This window comes from Bubalus kerabau, chromosome X (assembly GCF_029407905.1).
Source record: "Bubalus kerabau isolate K-KA32 ecotype Philippines breed swamp buffalo chromosome X, PCC_UOA_SB_1v2, whole genome shotgun sequence".
Taxonomy (NCBI): Eukaryota; Metazoa; Chordata; class Mammalia; order Artiodactyla; family Bovidae; genus Bubalus; species Bubalus kerabau.
In genome coordinates, this window is record NC_073647.1 from 93,723,685 (window position 1) to 93,741,629 (window position 17,945).

At 42.4% G+C, this 17,945-nt stretch overlaps 1 long non-coding RNA gene across 1 annotated transcript in view; it reads right to left on the reverse strand.

Moving 5' to 3' along the window:
* Positions 1–6,788: 6,788 nt before the first annotated feature.
* LOC129640374 (uncharacterized) overlaps positions 6,789–17,945 on the reverse strand; it is a 32,084-nt gene continuing 20,927 nt past the window's right edge. Inside the window, exon 3 of the long non-coding RNA XR_008708767.1 lies at positions 6,789–6,904. This is a non-coding gene — a long non-coding RNA (uncharacterized LOC129640374). The remainder of the gene's footprint in view (positions 6,905–17,945) is intronic.

The following is a 17,945-nucleotide window of genomic DNA, read 5'->3' on the forward strand; positions in this document are numbered from 1 at the left end:
TCTGCCGACAAAGATCCATATAGTCAAGGCTGTGGTCTTCCCAGTGGGCATGTACGGTTGTGAGACTGGAGCGTAAAGAAGGTGGAGCACCAAAGAACTGATGCCTTTGAACTGTGGTGCTGGAGAAGACTCCTGCGAGGCCCTTGGACAGCAAGGAAATCAAACCAGTCAATCTTAAGGGGAACCAACTCTGAATCCTCATTGGGAAGGACTGATGCTGAGCTGAAAGTCCAGTATTTTGGTCATCTGATGCGAACAGCTTGACTCATTGGAAAAGTCCCTGATGGTGGGAAAGACTGAGGACAGAAGGAGAAGAGGGCATCAGAGGGTGGGATGGCTGGATGGCTGGATGGCATCACTCATGCAATGGACATGAACTTAGGCAAACTTCAGGAGATGGTGAGGGACACGGAGGCCTGGCAAGCTGCAGCCCATGGGGTCGCCAAGAGTCAGACACGACTGGGCGACTGAACAACAACAACAAACCCATATTATTAAACAATGGTAAAAAGTAGAAATCAACTGCACCAAAAAAAAAAAAACAAAAAAAAAAACTGTAGGAAAAAAAAAACATGTGGAGGCTAAGTCACTGAAGAAATCAAAGAGTAAATCATAATATACCTATAGAGTAATGAAAGGGAAAACACAAAGCCTGGGGGATGCAGCAAAAGCAGTTAAGAGAGAATTTTATAGCAATACCATCTTACCTCAGGAAACAAGAAAAACCTCAAATAAACAACCTAATCTTACACCTAAAGCAATGAGTGAAAAAAGAACAAATAAAATGGAAAGTTAACAGAAGGGAAGAAATCCAAGATCAGAGCAGAGATACATGTAACAGAGATTAAGAAAGCAATAGATGAGGTCAATGAAACTACTTTGGCCACCTGATGTGAAGAATTGACTCATTGGAAAAGACCATGATGCTGGGAAAGATTGAAGGTGAGAGGAGAAGGGGATGACAGAGGATGAGATGATTGGGGAACATCACTGACGCGACGGACATGAGTTTGAGTAAGCTCCAGGAGTTGGTGATGGACAGGGAAGGCTGGCGTGCTGTACTCCATGGGGTTGCAAATAGTCAGACACAACTGAGTGACTGAACTGAAGTGAATAAAACTAAAAGCTGGTTCTTTGAGAGGATAAGCAAAAGTGATAGACCTTTTGCCAGACCCATCAAGAATAAAAGGGAGAGGGTTAAATTCAATAAAATTAGACGTGGAGAAGGAAGTTGCAACTGACATCACAGAAATACACAGGATTGTAAGAGAATACAGGAAGCAAGTATATGCCAGTGAAATGGACAACTTGGAAGAAATGGACCAATTATTAGAGTGGTACAATTTTCCAAGTATGAACCAGGAAGAAATAGAAAATACAAAGAAACACATCATATGCACTGAAATTGAAACCGTGACTTAAAATTTTCCAGAAAACAGAAGGCCAGGACCACATGACTTCAGAGGCAAATTCCGTCAGGCATTTAGTGAAGAGTCAATACCCATCCTCCTGAAACTATTCCCGAAACTTGCAGAGAAAGAACACTCCCCAGACTCATCCTATGAGGCCACCACCATCCTGATACCAAAAGCAGACAAATACACCACCAAAGAAGAAAGTTACAGGGCAATGTCAGTGATGAACAGAGGCACCAAATTCTCAACAGAACAGTAGCAAACCAAATCCAGCAGTACATTAGAAGGACCACACAACATGATCAAGTGGGATTCATCCAAGTGATGCAAGAAGTTTTCAATATCCACAAATCCATAGACCTCAACAGATGCAGAGAAAGCTTTAGAAAAAAGTCCACCATCCATTTCTGATAAAACTCTCCAGAAAGTGGGCATAGAGGGACCCTATCTGAACATAAAAAAGGCCACGTTTGACGAACCTACCGATAACATCATACTCGATGGTAAAAAGAAGACAGCGTTTCTTCTAAGATCAGGAAGAAGAGAAGGATGGCCACTCTCGCCACTTTTATTCAATATAGTCACGGAAGTTCTAACCACAGCAATCAAAGAAGAAAAAGAAATAAAAGAATCCAAGTTGGAAAAGAAAGAAAGCTGTCACCGCTTGCAGTTTACTATGCATAGAAAATCCTAAAGATGCTGCCAGAAAACTATTAAGAGCTCATCAATGAATTCAGTAAAACTGCAGGATACAAAATGAATGCACAGAAATTTCTTGCATTTTTGCACGCTAACAGTGAAATTTCAGAAAGAGAGACTAAATAAACAATCCCATTTACCATCACATCAAAAAGAATAAAATGCCAAGGAATAAACCTAAGGAGACAAAAGAGCTGTACTCACTCATCTATAAGATGCATGCACCCCAATGTTGATCTCAGCACCATTTACAACTGCCAAGACATGGTAGCTACCTAAATATCCATCAACAGAGGAATGGATAAAGAATACGTGGTACATATATACAGTGGAATATTACTTAACCATAAAAAGAATGAAATAATGCCACTTGCAGCAACATGGATGGACATAGTGATTGCCATACTGAGTGAAGAAGGTCAGAAAAAGAAAGACAAATGTCCCTTACACGTGGAACCTAAAAAGTTGTACAAATGAACTTATTAACAAAATGGAAACAGACTTTGAAAACTTATGATTACCAAAAGGGAAAGGCAGAGGTAGGGAAGGGATAAAGATCCTAATCTATAACATCCTAATGAGAGCTGTTGAAGATGACATAAACAGATGGAAAGAAATATCGTATTCTTGTGAGGCCAAGCATTTACAACTGGCCTCTGCTTTACATTTCCTAAGGAAGGAGGCCGGAGAAGGCAATGGCACCCCACTCCAGTACTCTTGCCTGGAGAATCCCAGGGACGGAGGAGCCTGGTAGGCTGCAGTCCACGAGGTCGCTAAGAGTCAGGCACGACTGAGCGACTTCCCTTTCACTTTTCACTTTCATGCATTGGAGAAGGAAATGGCAACCCACTCCAGTGCTCTTGCCTGGAGAATCCCAGGGACAGAAGAGCCTGGTGGGCTGCTGTCTATGGGGTAGCACAGAGTCGGACACGACTGAAGCGACTTAGCAGCAGCAGCAGCAGCAAGGAAGGAGGCAAGTGGGCTTGAGTCCAGGTAAACACCTGGACAATCAGCCTCCAGCTTGCACTTTGAAATAGAATAAGAGTAACAGGGTAAATAATCAGGCTTTGTCTCCTGAGGACACTTTAAGATAACAGCTCTGGCAGAGACAGAGGAGCTACTCTCTGAGAAAAAGATCAAGAGGTCACATAAGTCCCATTCTCAGGGCAGGAGAGACACTGCACATGGGCAGAAAGGCTCCTTGGGGGTCAAAAACAAAGGGGCCCCACCCACATATCCCTATAGGTCTCTGGGCTGGCATGCATCTTTGAATAGAGTTGTTCATGCATGTTGTGGAGGGTCCTTGGGCAGGTCAGGTGTGAGAAAAGAAACAGGATAACTGGCCAAACGTAAACAAAGACCGAAAAGGCCTGTCCTATATAAATGACTTAACTGCCTCTTACTGCACTCCTCCTCATTAGGACAGATGCCCACACCTTTTCTCTCCAAGTGCGTATCATTGCCTTCTCTGTCCTAACTAAGCAAACCGTTTCTCTGTGTGCTCTCCTACTTGTTGTGCTGTGTCTCTAACTCTGTACCTGTACCTCTGTAACTCTGTACCTCTAAACTCTGTACCTCTTTTTCACAGATTTTGCCTCCTTGAGAAATGCTTTTTTCAAAGGGGAAAACTTAAAGCCACAGCTCACAGGCTGCCTCTCTGAGATTACTTGGATTGGGAGAATCAATATTGGCAGTATGACTATACAACCCAGTGCAACCTACTGCTGCAATTGAATCCCTATCAAATTACCAATGGTATTGTTCACAGAACCAGAACAAAGATTGTATGGAGACGCAAAAGACCGTGAATAGCCAGAGCAGGACTTCAGGCTATACTACAAAGGTACAGTCATCAAAACAGTGTGGTACTGGCACAAAAACAGAAATTCTGACAACAAGGTTAGAAGATGGGACAGTGTTTATAATGGGGAAAGTTATGTTATCTTTAGGCAGAGGGGTGGCCCCAGAAAATGACTCTTGTTTCATTTCATCAATCAACGAGCATTTACAAAACAAGACATTCTTCCTATTGACCCTATCAATGCCACAAACCAGTGTGGAGCCTTCACTTGGGCCACAAGCCTAGAAACAAAAGCAGGGGCACTCACTGCGGGGTGGAGGCTAACATTTCAGGAAAATTCTTCCAGCTTTGCTCCCTACAAAGAACAAGGGAAGGGCTTGAAGGGCTGTGCACACCCACCTACTGCTTCTGTGCCAGGGGAAGGTGGGAGCACACCCAGTCTGGCACATCAGTGGTCTCCGTTTCTGCTTGAGGACAAACAACAAACAGCCTTAGACGATACTGCCCTCGGCTGGTCACATCGGTGTATTACAATGCAGGGACATCGCTCCGGATTTTTTGCCTTGGTTTCTTTTTCTCAGGTTCTTGGTGCTCCACCTCTGAGCGCCCAAAAATTGATGCTTTTGAACTGGGGTTTTGGAGAAGCCTTTTGCAAGTCCCTTGGACTGCAAGGAGAGCCAACGAGTCCATCCTAAAGGAGATCAGTCCTGGGTGTTCATCGGAAGGACTGATGCTGAAGCTGAAACTCCAATACTTTGGCCACCTCATGCGAAGAGTTGACTCATTGGAGAAGACTCTGATGCTGGGAGGGATTGGGGGCAGGAGGAGAAGGGGACAACAGAGGATGAGATGGCTGGATGGCATCACTGACTCGATGGATGTGAGTCTGAGTGAACTCCGGGAGTTGGTGATGGACAGGGAGGCCTGGTGTGCTGCAATTCATGGGGTCACAAAGAGTCGGACACGACTGAGCGACTGATCTGATCTGATCTGATCTGAGGTGTACTTATTAATTGATGAAAATATGGAGGGTTATGCTAAACATTCCATCTAGTAACACTCCAAAAGTTTTGAAATATCAGTGTTGGATTTTGTATTCAGGGAATAGTTATTGTGTTTCTAATGTTAAGACTTTTGTTGATTATAACTGTGTATTCTGGGAAGATACTTGAGAGTTTAATGCTATAGGGATGACTGGACAATTAGCCTCTGTTACTCTTCAATATCTTGATAATCCAGTGTGGAACAGTATGCTGCCCAGAGATGCCTTCCATAAATACTTGTGAAATAAATGGATGAGTGAATGGCAACTGAGAGTAACTGTTTAAACTTTAGCAAATGGTATTGAATCCTTGAATAAAGCTTATATTATGAGCTGTCTCAGGTTGACCATGCCGTGTTGAATGCAACTCGAGTCCAAACCGTGGCTCTCCCTTTATGAGCTGTGCCACCTTGGACAAGTCACCTAACGACACCAGATCCTCTTTCTTCATCTGTAAAGTGGAGTCACAAATAGTTATCTACCTAGTAGAGCTGTAGTGAGGAGTAAATTCATTTACATGGTAAAGGGTTAGAACCATGCCTTGCACCTTGTAATGCTATGTAATTCTATTATTAGTTTCTACTGGGTTTACTGTATTTTTCTGTTTTTCCACTCTTCTTTGGGCTTCCCAGGTAGCACTAGTGGTAAAGAACCCGCCTGGCAATGCAGGAGACATAAAAGATGTGGGTTCGATCCCTGGGTCTGGAAGAGCCCCTGGAGGAGGGAATGGCAACCCACTCCAGTATTCTTGCCTGGAGAATCCCATGGACAGCAGAGCCTAGCAGGCTCATAGGGCCACAAAGAGTCAGACATGACTGAAGTGACTTACCACAGCACTCTTCTTTATTTTCTTTTGTGTGTCACTTTAATAATGGGAAAAAAGTTAGTTTTTAGATGTACAGGCATACCTCAGAGATATTATGGGTTTGGTTCCAGACTACTGCAATAAAACAAATATCACAATAAACTGAATCACACAAATTCTTTGCTTTTCCAATAGTGTCTAAACTGATGTTTATACTATTCTCCAGTCTCTTAAGTGTGCAATAGCATTATGTCTAAAAAATGTACATACCTTAATTAAAAAATATCTCTAAAAGATACTAGCCATCATCTGACAATTCAGGGTTTTCACAAACCTTCAATTTGTAAGAAAAGCAATATCTGTGAAGCGCAGTAAAATGAGGTAGGCTTGTACTTTATGTCCAAGCACACTCCCAGCTGTCACCAACTATCTCTAGTCTTTAGATATTAGCTAGATTTTATGCCAAAGCAGGGATCATTTCACTTGCTCTGGATCAAAGTACAAAGAACATTCACCTGACATCGACAACCAGCCCGAAAGTGTGCAAGCTTGCACAGGGCTGGCACAGAACAAATACCTATAAGCCAACATGTATCCCTCACTGGATGTTTCCAGACTAGCCTTTTTCATGTACTAGAGCATTTCTAATCACTCCTCTTCTCATGAGACACCACTAAAGGAGAAACCAAGACAGTAACCAAAGGATTAACATGATGAGTCATTTATCCAGGTTCATAATAAGAATGCCTTGTTCACATTATAAGTGGAATCATGCAACTATAATCTTCAGTCCTCTCCCCTCTGCCACTGTGGTGGAGATTATAGAAAAGTAAGAGCTTCTTTCTTTTTTCCCAGAGGTGACAGACGTACTAATCTTTTCCACGCTGAGCAGTGGCTCTCAGGTGCGCATTATGAGCACATGGGGAGCCTTAAGAAATACTGATGCTTGGGCCCTATTGAATCAGAATCTCTGGCTGAGGGACCCAGACGTTGTTTCTTGGTTTGGTTTTGTTTATTTTTGTGCTGTTTTTGTTCTTAACTCTCAAGTGATCCTGAACTTTCAGCTAGGGTTGAGAGCCACTGACAAAGATGGTTTTTGTTTTTTCTCAGCACAGCCCCAGTCTTGTGCCTAGCTGGATCTTCTGCAAAAAAAAAAAAAAAAAGGGTTAATCACAACAGAATACAAAATGGAACATCTCAGGAGTGGATATAGAGAAGTGTATTCTAGTCTGATTGTGTGTGTGTCTGTTTGGGCTGAAGGAAAATATATGTATGCAAAGTAAAAAATATGAAACAGAATTGTACAGTGATGGCACAGCCAAGAACAGTGGTGGCCGTAATAATAGCAACTGATGGATGGGTACTGGGCATTTCCAATGTTTCACGCACTGTGCTAAGCATTTTACATATATAATCTCTTCTACCCCCAAGAATCCTGTGAGGTTAATATTATCAACCTGAATTTATAGAGGAAGAATCTGAGGTACAGACAGTTTAAGTAACTTGCTTCATAAGCGCACATACCTTCCAACTTGGGTTTTCCTCACTCCAAAGCCTATGCTGCTAATTCCAGGCCTTGTTGTAGGCCCAGCAGTAGATGGTGGTCTGGTGACCATCTGAGAACCATCAGATCATAGTTCTTGAGATAAGCAGCTTCCCTCACTCCTTATCCCTTTCCTGGGTACCAGGTCAGATCTTCAGTTCTAGTGTGACTCCTTATGTGTTGGGCTAAAGTATGGAATTGTTGAGGGCTCTGGATTCCTCTAGAATGCAGTTGTAGTCTAGAATGAACTTGTCCTTTGGACTTTGCAGAACAGGCATGAGATGGGCATAATCTCAACCTTTGTCTAGATTTCAGGACCATCCTAGTATCTTGGCAGAGGAAGTTTCAGCTCAGTAAATATTGACACTGCACGTGCTGTGAGCCAAGCACTGGTGTTAGGGGTACAAAGGTGAAGAGGCATGGCTCACCAGGCAGAGCATGGAAGGAGAACAGAGGAGGCACCTGGCCCAATCTTGTGCCTAGCAGGCTAAACATGATTTAGGTGATCTATGAGTCAGGGTTTAGCACAGGAAACAGAAAGCACTCTAGGTATTTCAAACAGAGAAAGATTTAATACTGAGAATCAAGCAGAGGCTTACAAAATTGATGGGCTGGAGGGGCAGAAGTCAGGGGGCTACTCCTGGGCTATTGAGTTCAAGGGCCCACCACAGTAGCAATGTTCCAGAAGTCGGGATGGTGCTTCTGCAGCCACAGCTCTTCACACTCATGAAAGCGGTGACTAGACCCTGAAATGGGACATGGAGTCCAACAGCGTTAAATGCCTATTAGGATTATTGCTCAAACCTTGCTTGCCAGCAGCACCAGCAGCGGAATGATACCCTCTTCTTGCATCTGTCTCCAAATCTCCCACAAGTGTACCTCATTAACTGAACTTACTTCAGAGCCAGATCCTAGCTGCAAGGGAGTCTGAAAAAAAGTAGTTTTGCAATTCCCAATCTCTTTAAGTAAATTACTAGAAAGATAGAATGGAGGCTAGAGAGGCAATCCCCAGTATCCACTATGGGTGAGGCAACTGGAAGGACTTCCTAGACAGAAGAATTGGTGCAAATAAAAGGCACAAGGCCATGAAAGAGTATGATATAAGTGGTGAACAGCTGGGCGTGGCTAGGCCATCAGAAGCATCTGAATCAAGGTTTTTACCTGAAAGTGCACTCATGTCTAATCAACGTATTTTTGACTAATTCCACTTGTATATACACTCTACACATAACACTCTTTCCTTGTGATACAGCACTTGATTTATTCAACTAATTACTAACACAGAAGGAGAAATGAAAGGAGCTAAAAGCATGAAAAAGAATAAATAGAAATATTAGATAATATCTATCTACAAAGAAAACAAAACCTTAACCTTCCAAAGCTCAAGTTTTGGAAACTTCCATGTAAGGTTGACTACATGCTAAAGAGTCATCTCTCTTGTCTTCTTCTAACAAAACCCCAATCGTTTGTTTTGTTCTTTTGGAGTGTCCATCCTTTACTGAACAGCCCTGTGTTTTAGGAGAGGCAGGAACTTCTGGCACACCCCTAGGAGTAACGCGTGACTAGTCCATTTGTTCATGTTGCTCCCCTTTTTCTTATCAGTGTTTGGGTGACATATGTGCATGGAACACAATTCTGGCCAATAAGGGATGCCATGGGGGCCAGTGTGAGGTAATCTGTCAGAGGATTAAGGGAAAGAGTTATTGCAAAGGAGAAACAGTCCTCTCCCTGCTGGGTATTGCTTTGTCTGCCTGTGATGCCTACCACTGTAGGTGCCAGCTTGCAAACGTGAAAGGGCCAAGCTGACCCCATGAGGAAGGATGGCATTGAGGCTGCCTGAACTGCAGGCCTCCAGACTTCTTGTTATGTGATACAATACACTACTTATTTTTTAATCCATTTGAGTCCCTCTTTCCTTTCACTTTCAACCAAGAACATTGTAACTACTCCATGCAGTCTGTACATTTAGGATGAGGATCTGCCCACTTAAACTGGGCTAATGGAAGTCTCTGGAGGAGATTTAAAGACAAAAATTTATTTCCCCCTTTTTTACCAGAAAAATTGTATTTATCCTTCAAAAGCATTCAAGACCCACTCAAATGTCATTTCCATCAAGCTGAGATCTTTGTTGTTGCCTTTACCTTCTCAGTCCTTCCACTACTTCTCTATTACAGCACTTACTCTTTCAACAAATATTTATTGAGTACCTATTTGTGGCTTGGTAATGTTTTAGGCACAGGGGTTATGGTAGGGAACTAAATGTGTGGAGATTCCAATCTAGTGGAAGACAGAAAATGAATGAAAATATTTAAATGTGATGACTCTTATAAAAGGGACAAAAAAAGGGATTCTTATAAAAGAGCGGAAATAACTGCCTTGATATTTATTTTATTGTACTGTGATTATCTCTTTTTACGTCAGTTTTTTTCCACTACATTTTGTGTTCTTGCAACCTCACATCACCCAACCATTCCTTGGGAGATTGCATTTTCTAAAGATGACTGCAAAAACCTTCCCCATCTGACATATTTTTCTGCAATTCCCCATAGGAGAGGGATGTAAAAGGTCCTAAGTCTCCTCCTCTTAAATCTCAATGGACTTGTGATGGCTTTGACTTATAGACTACGTTAGAAGTAATGCAATGGAACTTTCACAAATAGGTCATAAAAGGCCATGTAGCTTCTACGTGGTTCCCTTGGGACACCTGGTTTTTGGAAGTGCCTTTGGTTGGGACACCCACTTGACACCTGCATAAGATGTGGTTCCAGTTGACAGTCCCAGCCAAGTGAGCTTTCAAGTCATTCCAGGTTAGGTGTCTGATATATGAGTAAAGAAGTTTCCAGATGATTCCAGCCCCCAGCCTCAAGTCACTGCCAGCTGTTCAAGTCTTCCCAACTGAGGCCCCAGATATCATCCATCCCTACTGTGCCCTCTGCAAATTCCTGACCCACAGTATCCAGGCGCATAATAAAATGCCTGTTGGTTTACACCACTATTCTGGAGCGGTCTGTTACTCGGAGGCGATGCCTAGAATCCCCCCAGTTCTGCCCTTGTGTGAAAACGTACTTGAGTAGACAACTTTTTTCTTTTCACCTGACCCAGTTGGTGATCAACTTCTGCACTGAAGCTTGAGAACTTTCATCCATCTTACTTTCATCCTATTGAGTGTGGCTGTTGATGATATGCATGTGAAATGTCTAATCTTTTAAAACACAAATCTTCACCATTGATCTTAAAATCCTGCTGCAGTGAGTTCCCCAGGTCAGTTGTGTGTAGTGGGAAAAAAGTACCTCCTTTTATCCATTTTAAACATACTTCCTTTTCATCTCATCTTGTCCTCTTGTTCTTCCCCAAGTACAACGATTTCCATTTTGTGGGTGCCTAGACACAGAGAACTGAGTTGAGATTAATTCTTTCTCTGGTCGACCAGAAGGCCTTGGGTGTGCTGTGATGGGGAGCAGTGGATTTTAGCTAGTAACTTAAAGGTGGTGGAACACTGTATTCTAATTAGTCACAAGTCTAATTTGTGACTAATTTTAAATAGTCTTAATTTCTTCAAGATGCAATGGGTATCTTCTTGTGGTGCAGGGAAATGGAACAGTATCGTAGGAAGGGCATTGGCCAGTACATGGGCAATCTGGATTCAAGTCTCATCTTGTAAGCCAGCTCTGTGCCCTTGGGCATAACACTTCTCTGGAGCTCATTTTCCTCAACTGTAGAGTAAGGAGATTCAACAAGAGGATCCCAGAGCCCCCCTTTCCCTCTAACATTTTATGAATTCTGTATACTTGCCAGTACATATCTACTACATAAATCCTTGGAAAGGAAAAGTTTATCCTCTAAACAGTTTGTCTTTTTAGCTCTAAAGTAGGACTGGAAAGAACCTCCTTCCCCCACAAAAATATTCCCTAGTTTTTGGAAAACAAATGTTATTTTCCAAAAACAGAATCCAAATTAGGCTTTAGTTACCAAAAATATATTCCTGCTGTGACTGTTAAGTGACAGTTCTTGCAACCTGAGTCCTTTTACTTTGGTGGTGCACCCCAGGGCTCCCATTTCCTGAGCCTATCAGTTCTTATGGTGCCCTTGCTGGATGTCTGCATGGGGACAACGCCATGCTAAGGAATGAGGATGAATGGATAGGGTGAATTGCCTCTGCATGCCACCTTAGGGAGGAAAAAGAATATTGTCCCAGTGAGCAATGCAGCAGGAATCATTCAAGTGAATCTCAAGAAATCTGAAATCTCTCCCCAATCCTTTTGCTCCATGAAAGTGAAAGTGTTAATTGCTCAGTCATGTCCAACTCTTTGTGACCCCATGGAGTGTGGCCTACCAGGTTCCTCTGTCCATGGAATTCTCCAGACAAGAATACTGGGGTGGGTTGCCATCTCCCTCTTCCAGGGGATAATCCCAACCCAGGGATTGAACCTGAGTCTCCTGCATTGCAGGCAGATTCTTTACAGTCTGAGCCACCAGGGAAGCCCCTTTTTCTTCATATAGAAGGAAAAAAGCTTTTACCATGTGGATTTGCTGAAAGCATTCGGTCTCACTCAGCCTAGACTCATTTTGCTTATTTTCTTGTCTTAACATTTGTGTTGGTTTCTCCCAAACATCAACATGAATCAACCATAGGTTTACCTATGTCCCCTCCCACTTTAACATCCCTCTCACCTTCCTCCCCATCCCACCCCCACTAGGTTGTTACCCAGCTGGTTTGAATTCCCTGAGTCATACAGCAAATCCCCATTGGCTATCTATTTTACATATGATAATGTATGTTTCCATGTTCTCTCCATACATCCCACCCTCTCCTTCCTCCCCCACCAGCCATGTCCATTAGTCTGTTCTCAATGTCTGTGTCTCTACTGCTGCTCTGCAGATAGGTTCATCAGTGCCATCTTTCATACACAAGAACGAAAGTGAAAGCGTTAGTCACTTAGTCGTGTCCCACTCTTTGTGACCCATGCATGGTACTCTTTGTGTCCATAGCCTGCCAGGCTCCACTGTCCATGGAATTCTTCTGGCAAATGTACTGGAGTGGGTTGCCATTTCCTTCTCCAATATGCAAGACTGTTTTGAGGTCCTTGTTAAGGCCTTCAAGGAAGACTTGAAAACATCACAGCAGCATCTACAATGAATAACACTGTCAAGTGTACCAGTGGCAGGTTGGTAGATCATGCAGGTTGACTCACTTGGTTGTTATTTGCTTGTTTAGATTATTTGCGTGAAACAAATCAGAAGTGTGGCTTGTTTCTTAGGTGCTACCCGTAGTAGGCTGTCTTCCTGTGCTCAGTGACTCCTTGGTCATAGCTAAAAGAGGAACCCAGTGTTCCACACACCATATTCTGTTCCCCCTTCTGCTGTTCCTGCTCACGCTCTAGCGGGGGGATGATTCTGAAGGCTTGTTGGCTTTGAAAGCCTTCTGCCTATATGGGCCAGGCTGCATCGTTGCTTGTAGCCCAAAGGTGCTCTGCAAAGATAATTTACTGTCTAAGAAAGTAGTGCATACAGAACTGGTCAAGCAATGGGTTGCACTTTTTAAAAACTTAGTAGACAGTTTTTTAGGGTGGTTTTAGGTTTACAGAAAAATGAGCAGATAGTACAGAAAGTTTCCGTATATCCTCTCCTTTTTCCACTCACAATTTCTCCTGTTATTAACATTTTGCATTTAGTGTGGTTACAACTTGTTACATTTGATGAACCAATATTGATTTACTATTATTAACTAAAGTCCATAGTTTGCATTAGGATTCACTCTTTGTGTTGTATAGTTCTATGCTGCTGCTGCTGCTGCTAAGTTGCTTCAGTCGTGTCTGACTCTGTGCGATCCCATAGACGGCAGCCCACCAGGCTCCCCCGTTCCTGGGGTTCTCCAGGCAAGAACACTGGAGTGGGTTGCCATTTCCTTCTCCAGTGCATGAAAGTGAAAAGTGAAAGTGAAGTTGCTTAGTTGTGTCCGACTCTAGCGACCCCATGGACTGCAGCCTACCAGGCTCCTCCGTCCATGGGATTTTCCAGGCAAAAGTACTGGAGTGGGATGCCATTGCCTTTCCGTGTATAGTTCTATAAGTCTTGACAAAAAATGTCATGTATCCCTCAATACAGTATGCTACAGAAGAGTTTCACCACCCTAAAAATCTCCTGTGTTTTTCACCTAATCATCACTTCCCAACCCTGCTTTGACCCCTGACCCTTGACTATCACTGATCTTTTTACCCTTTTCATAGTTTTGCCTTTTTTAGAATGCTGTCTAGTTGGAGTCACCCAGTATCTAGCCTTTTCAGATTGGCTTATTTTACTTAGCAATACGCACTTAAGATTCCTTTATGTCTTTTCATGGTGTGATAGCTCATTTCTTTTTTTTAAAAAGCCTTTTTTTTTTTTTTAAAGAACAAATTACAACACATTAGCAAAAATGTTCAGAAAGTACAGATTTCCCATATACTCCCCCTGCCCCCACACTTGCACAGCCTTCCCCATTACCAACATCCTGCACCAGAGTGGTCCATTTGTTATAATAAATGGACCTACACTGACACATTATTATCACCAGCAACCATAGATTACATTAGGGTTCACTGTTGGTGTTGTAGTCTATAGGTTTTGACAAATGTGTTATAACATGTATCTACCATTATAGTATCATAAGAAATATTTTCACTGCCTTAGAAATCCTCTGTGTTCCACTTATTAATCCCTTCCTCCTCTCAACCTCTAGTAACCACTGATCCAGTTTGCCTTTTTCCAGATTGTCATATAATTGGAATCAGCATAAGTAGTCTTTTAAGATTGGCTTCTTTCATTTAGTAGTAGCATTTTATGGATGCTCTATGTCTGTTCATGATTTGATAGCTCTTTTCTTGTTTAGCACTGAATGACATTTCATTATCTAGATGTACCAGAGTTTATTTATCCAGTCACCTAATGAATGACATGTTGGTGGCTTCCAGGTTTTGGTAAATAGGAATAAAGCTGTCAAAAACAACTATATTTGAGTTTTTGTGTGACAGAAGTTTTCAGCTCCTTTGGGTAAATAAATGCCAAGGAGTGCTAGAATGTCTGATAAGAGTACTCTTAGTTTGGTAAGAAGCTTCCAGACTGTTTCGCAAAGTAGCTGTACCATTTCCTATTCCCACCAACAGCAAATGAGAATTTCTGTTGTTCTACATCCCAGTCAATATTCGTTGTTGCAGGCATTTTGGATTTTGGCTATTCTAATAAGCATGTAATTTTAATTTTGTTTTAACTTGCAGTTCTCTAATGACATGATATGGAACATCTTCTAATTGTTTACTTGCTATCTGTATGTCTTCTTTGGTGAGGTAAGCAGAAAGTGCAAACGAGACATTAGAGTCTTCTCTCAAGGGACGCAAAGCTAGCTTGACTTAGGTAAGGCCCACTAAAGGGAACACCCAGATACAAGGATGAAAAAAGTTTTGTCTTTTTTTGATTAATTAATTTGGCTGCATTGGGTCTTGGTTGGGGCACGTGGAATCTTCACTGAGTCGTGCAAGATCTTTCGTTGTGGTGTGAGAGTCTAGTTGTGGCACATGGGTTCCAGAGCATGTGGGCTCAGTAGCCGCGGTGTCCAGGCTTAGCTGCCCCTCAGCATGTGGGATCTTCCCAGACCAGGGATCAAACCCATGTCTCATGCATTGGCAGGTGAATTCCTATCCACTGCGCCACCAGGGAAGCCCAATGGTCATGTATTTTTATTTCCTTCTTTTACAGATGAGGAAACAGGCCAAGAAAAAAGATTTGGGATAGCTTAAAAAACTGAATGAGGGAAAAATAAAGTCCAAACGCTCTCAGTGGAGGGGCTAGGGAAGGCTTTCATCAGGGAGCTGTGGGCATTGAACTATTCCTCCAGTCCTCAGATGCACAGGTGTGTGGCCTTGGTCAGTACAGCTTTGTAACTGGTGACATTATTATTATTATTTAATTTAACATGGGTAGCATATTCACATGTGAATATTGTTATTTGTGTAATTATGAAAGTCTTTTTATGTGTGTTAGTCGCTTAGTCATGTCTGACTCTGTGACCCCATGAACTGTAGCTTGTCAGGCTCCTCTGTCCATGGAATTATCCAGGCAAGAATACTGGAGTGGGTTGCCATTACCTTCTCCAGAGGATCTTCCCAACCCAGGGATCAAACCTAGATCTCCCAAATTTCCAGCAGATTCTTTACCATCTGAGCCACCAGGGAATATAGTGAGCTTCTAATCTAAACCAGACAGAGAACTGATGATCACAGAGTTATCTGAGTTGGAAACTGGATCTTCCCAGGTTTCCCTGAGTTTAGCAGCTTGTTTGGATTTCGTGTCATAGGTCATCAGCTTCCTAGTGTATTTATTTTGGCAATGGAAGGCATAGGATATGCAAGAAATCTATTGGAGACATTTCTCTTAAAAACTTGGTGTTATACGTGGAAGTCTTCCTTCTTGAACCCTTCTAAGAAGCAAAACAAATCTCAGAAACTGTGAGGCTTGTTGCTTTTCCATATTTCTCTTTTGCAATTATTTCAGACTTTCTTGGTATTGTTCATTGTTCTTCCTGGTTTTAGATCTCTCCCCCATCTCTAGCTTCTGCCTCTGCAGGGCACCCACCTACCCTTCCAGTTCATCGCATCCCTTTTCCTGCTTTGTTCAGTTCCCCTAGGCTTTTGGTATAAGACTCCCTTCAAGCCAGAGCATTTGGTCTGTTGCTCTAATTTTTTTTTTCAGAGCAATTTTCCCAATATAAATTACACCCTCAATTACTTTTCTCTTCCTAGAGTGGTGAATCACATTTCAAGAAGCTGTTAGCCTGGGGACAGCTGGATACAGAGCCAGGAGGTTGAAGCCAGTGCCAGTCTGTCACCCTTATTTTCTGTTGACGCTGCTGCAACAGGCCAAAACGTGGCCTTGTGCTGGAGTTATCAGCAAAGGAAGTACCCTCAGAACCCATTCTAACTACACTCATGTGCTCTGGTATCTATGAGTGGAGACCATGCTTTAGAGCATCAGCTTGTGCTTGGAGGCATGAAGAAAAATTAGTTTAAGCCAAGATGGCTTGATATTTGAGTAGATTGTCTTAATGCCCCAAATCTTCATTCTTCCCTATATTTCTACCCTCTTCCATGTGACTTTGTAGTTCTTCCTGTAAAGAGATGAATTTCTTCTCCAACCCACTGTTTCTTTTTCTTTTTTGGTCACGTGGGATTTTCCCTGAACAAGAATCGAACTCATGCCTCCTGCATTGGGAGCTTAGACTCTTAACTACTGGACTGCCAGGGAAGCCTCTCCAATTTACTGATTCTGACTATGACAACTGCTTTGTTCAATAGGATATTAGGAGAGGCTTGAAAGTATGCTTATATCATTGGACCTTGGCCTCTTGCATCTTTCTCTTTCTATGGGAAGTTCATCCCTGGGCTGACCCACTGGTCCCAGGGGGGATGAGATCAAAACTACCCCAAGGAAGCCTTCCCAGCTGAACCTAGCCTAGGACAGAGCTGTCCAGTTGACCCAGAGATATAGGAACAAACCCATCCAAGTTGAGCAAGTCTGCCTAACGAAACTTCACATAAACTGCAGATGCTGGAGCTGAAGTAGGAAGTGCTTGTTGTTTTAAGACTCTGAATTTTGAGGTGTTTTGCCCCCCTAGCAATTGAGATGAGGCCATGCCTCCAAGACTATTATGATGATTACATAACCAACTAGAAACAAAAGCACTTTGCAAACTTAAAATTGTAGGGGGTGAGTATAAAGGGGTAGACTGTTGACCAAGCTCTGGATCTAGAACCTGAAGATCTGAGTCCACCCAGATCACGGGGTCCATCCAGGCCCTCAATTCACTCTGTAAACTTGGACAGTTAATTTAAATTTTCTGGGTATGTATATGTATAACTGATTCACTTTGCTGAACACTTGAAATTAACACAGCATTGTAAATCAACTACACTCAAAAAAAAACAAAAAACAAAAAACAACATAAAAAGGTAAAATTTCTAGGTCTTATCATCAAATTACAGAGCTGGTTTGCAGACTCAAACTATGAGAGCTTGAGATAATGTCAGAAAATTAATGTGGGTCCCAGAACCTCATTGGTGAAGAGTTAAGAAAGGGATATGGAAGATGGGACAGAGTTTAGAAGGTATTTTCTTCAGGTGTAAGTATGTGGCCTTAGTGGAAAAGAATCTGCCTGCCAACACAGGAGACATAAGAGACTCAGGTTTGATCCCTGAGTTGGGAAGATCCCTGGAGGAGGGCATGACAACCCATTCTAGTATTCTTGCTTGGAGAATCCCATGGACAGAGGAGTCTGGCAGGTTACAGCCCATAGGGTCACACAGAGTCCAACATGACTGAAGTGATTTAGCACGTGTGCATCATATTATACTCAAAGGAAAGGGTCAGATCCATAGGGTATTGGCTGATTTTAAACAACAGGTTTGATTTAAGGCTAAGAGATAGAGTTGGAACCCAGATATAAAATCAAGTCTCATTTCTCTAAAGAAAAAGACGCTGTCTTAAAAGTGTGAGATGCATGAATAAGTAAGGGAAGCAAATGACTGTGAAAATTCTTATAGGAGGTGCCTTCCTGACAGCTCTTCAGTTGAAATAAAGCAAATCTGAGGATAATTATGAAGTTTTTGGTC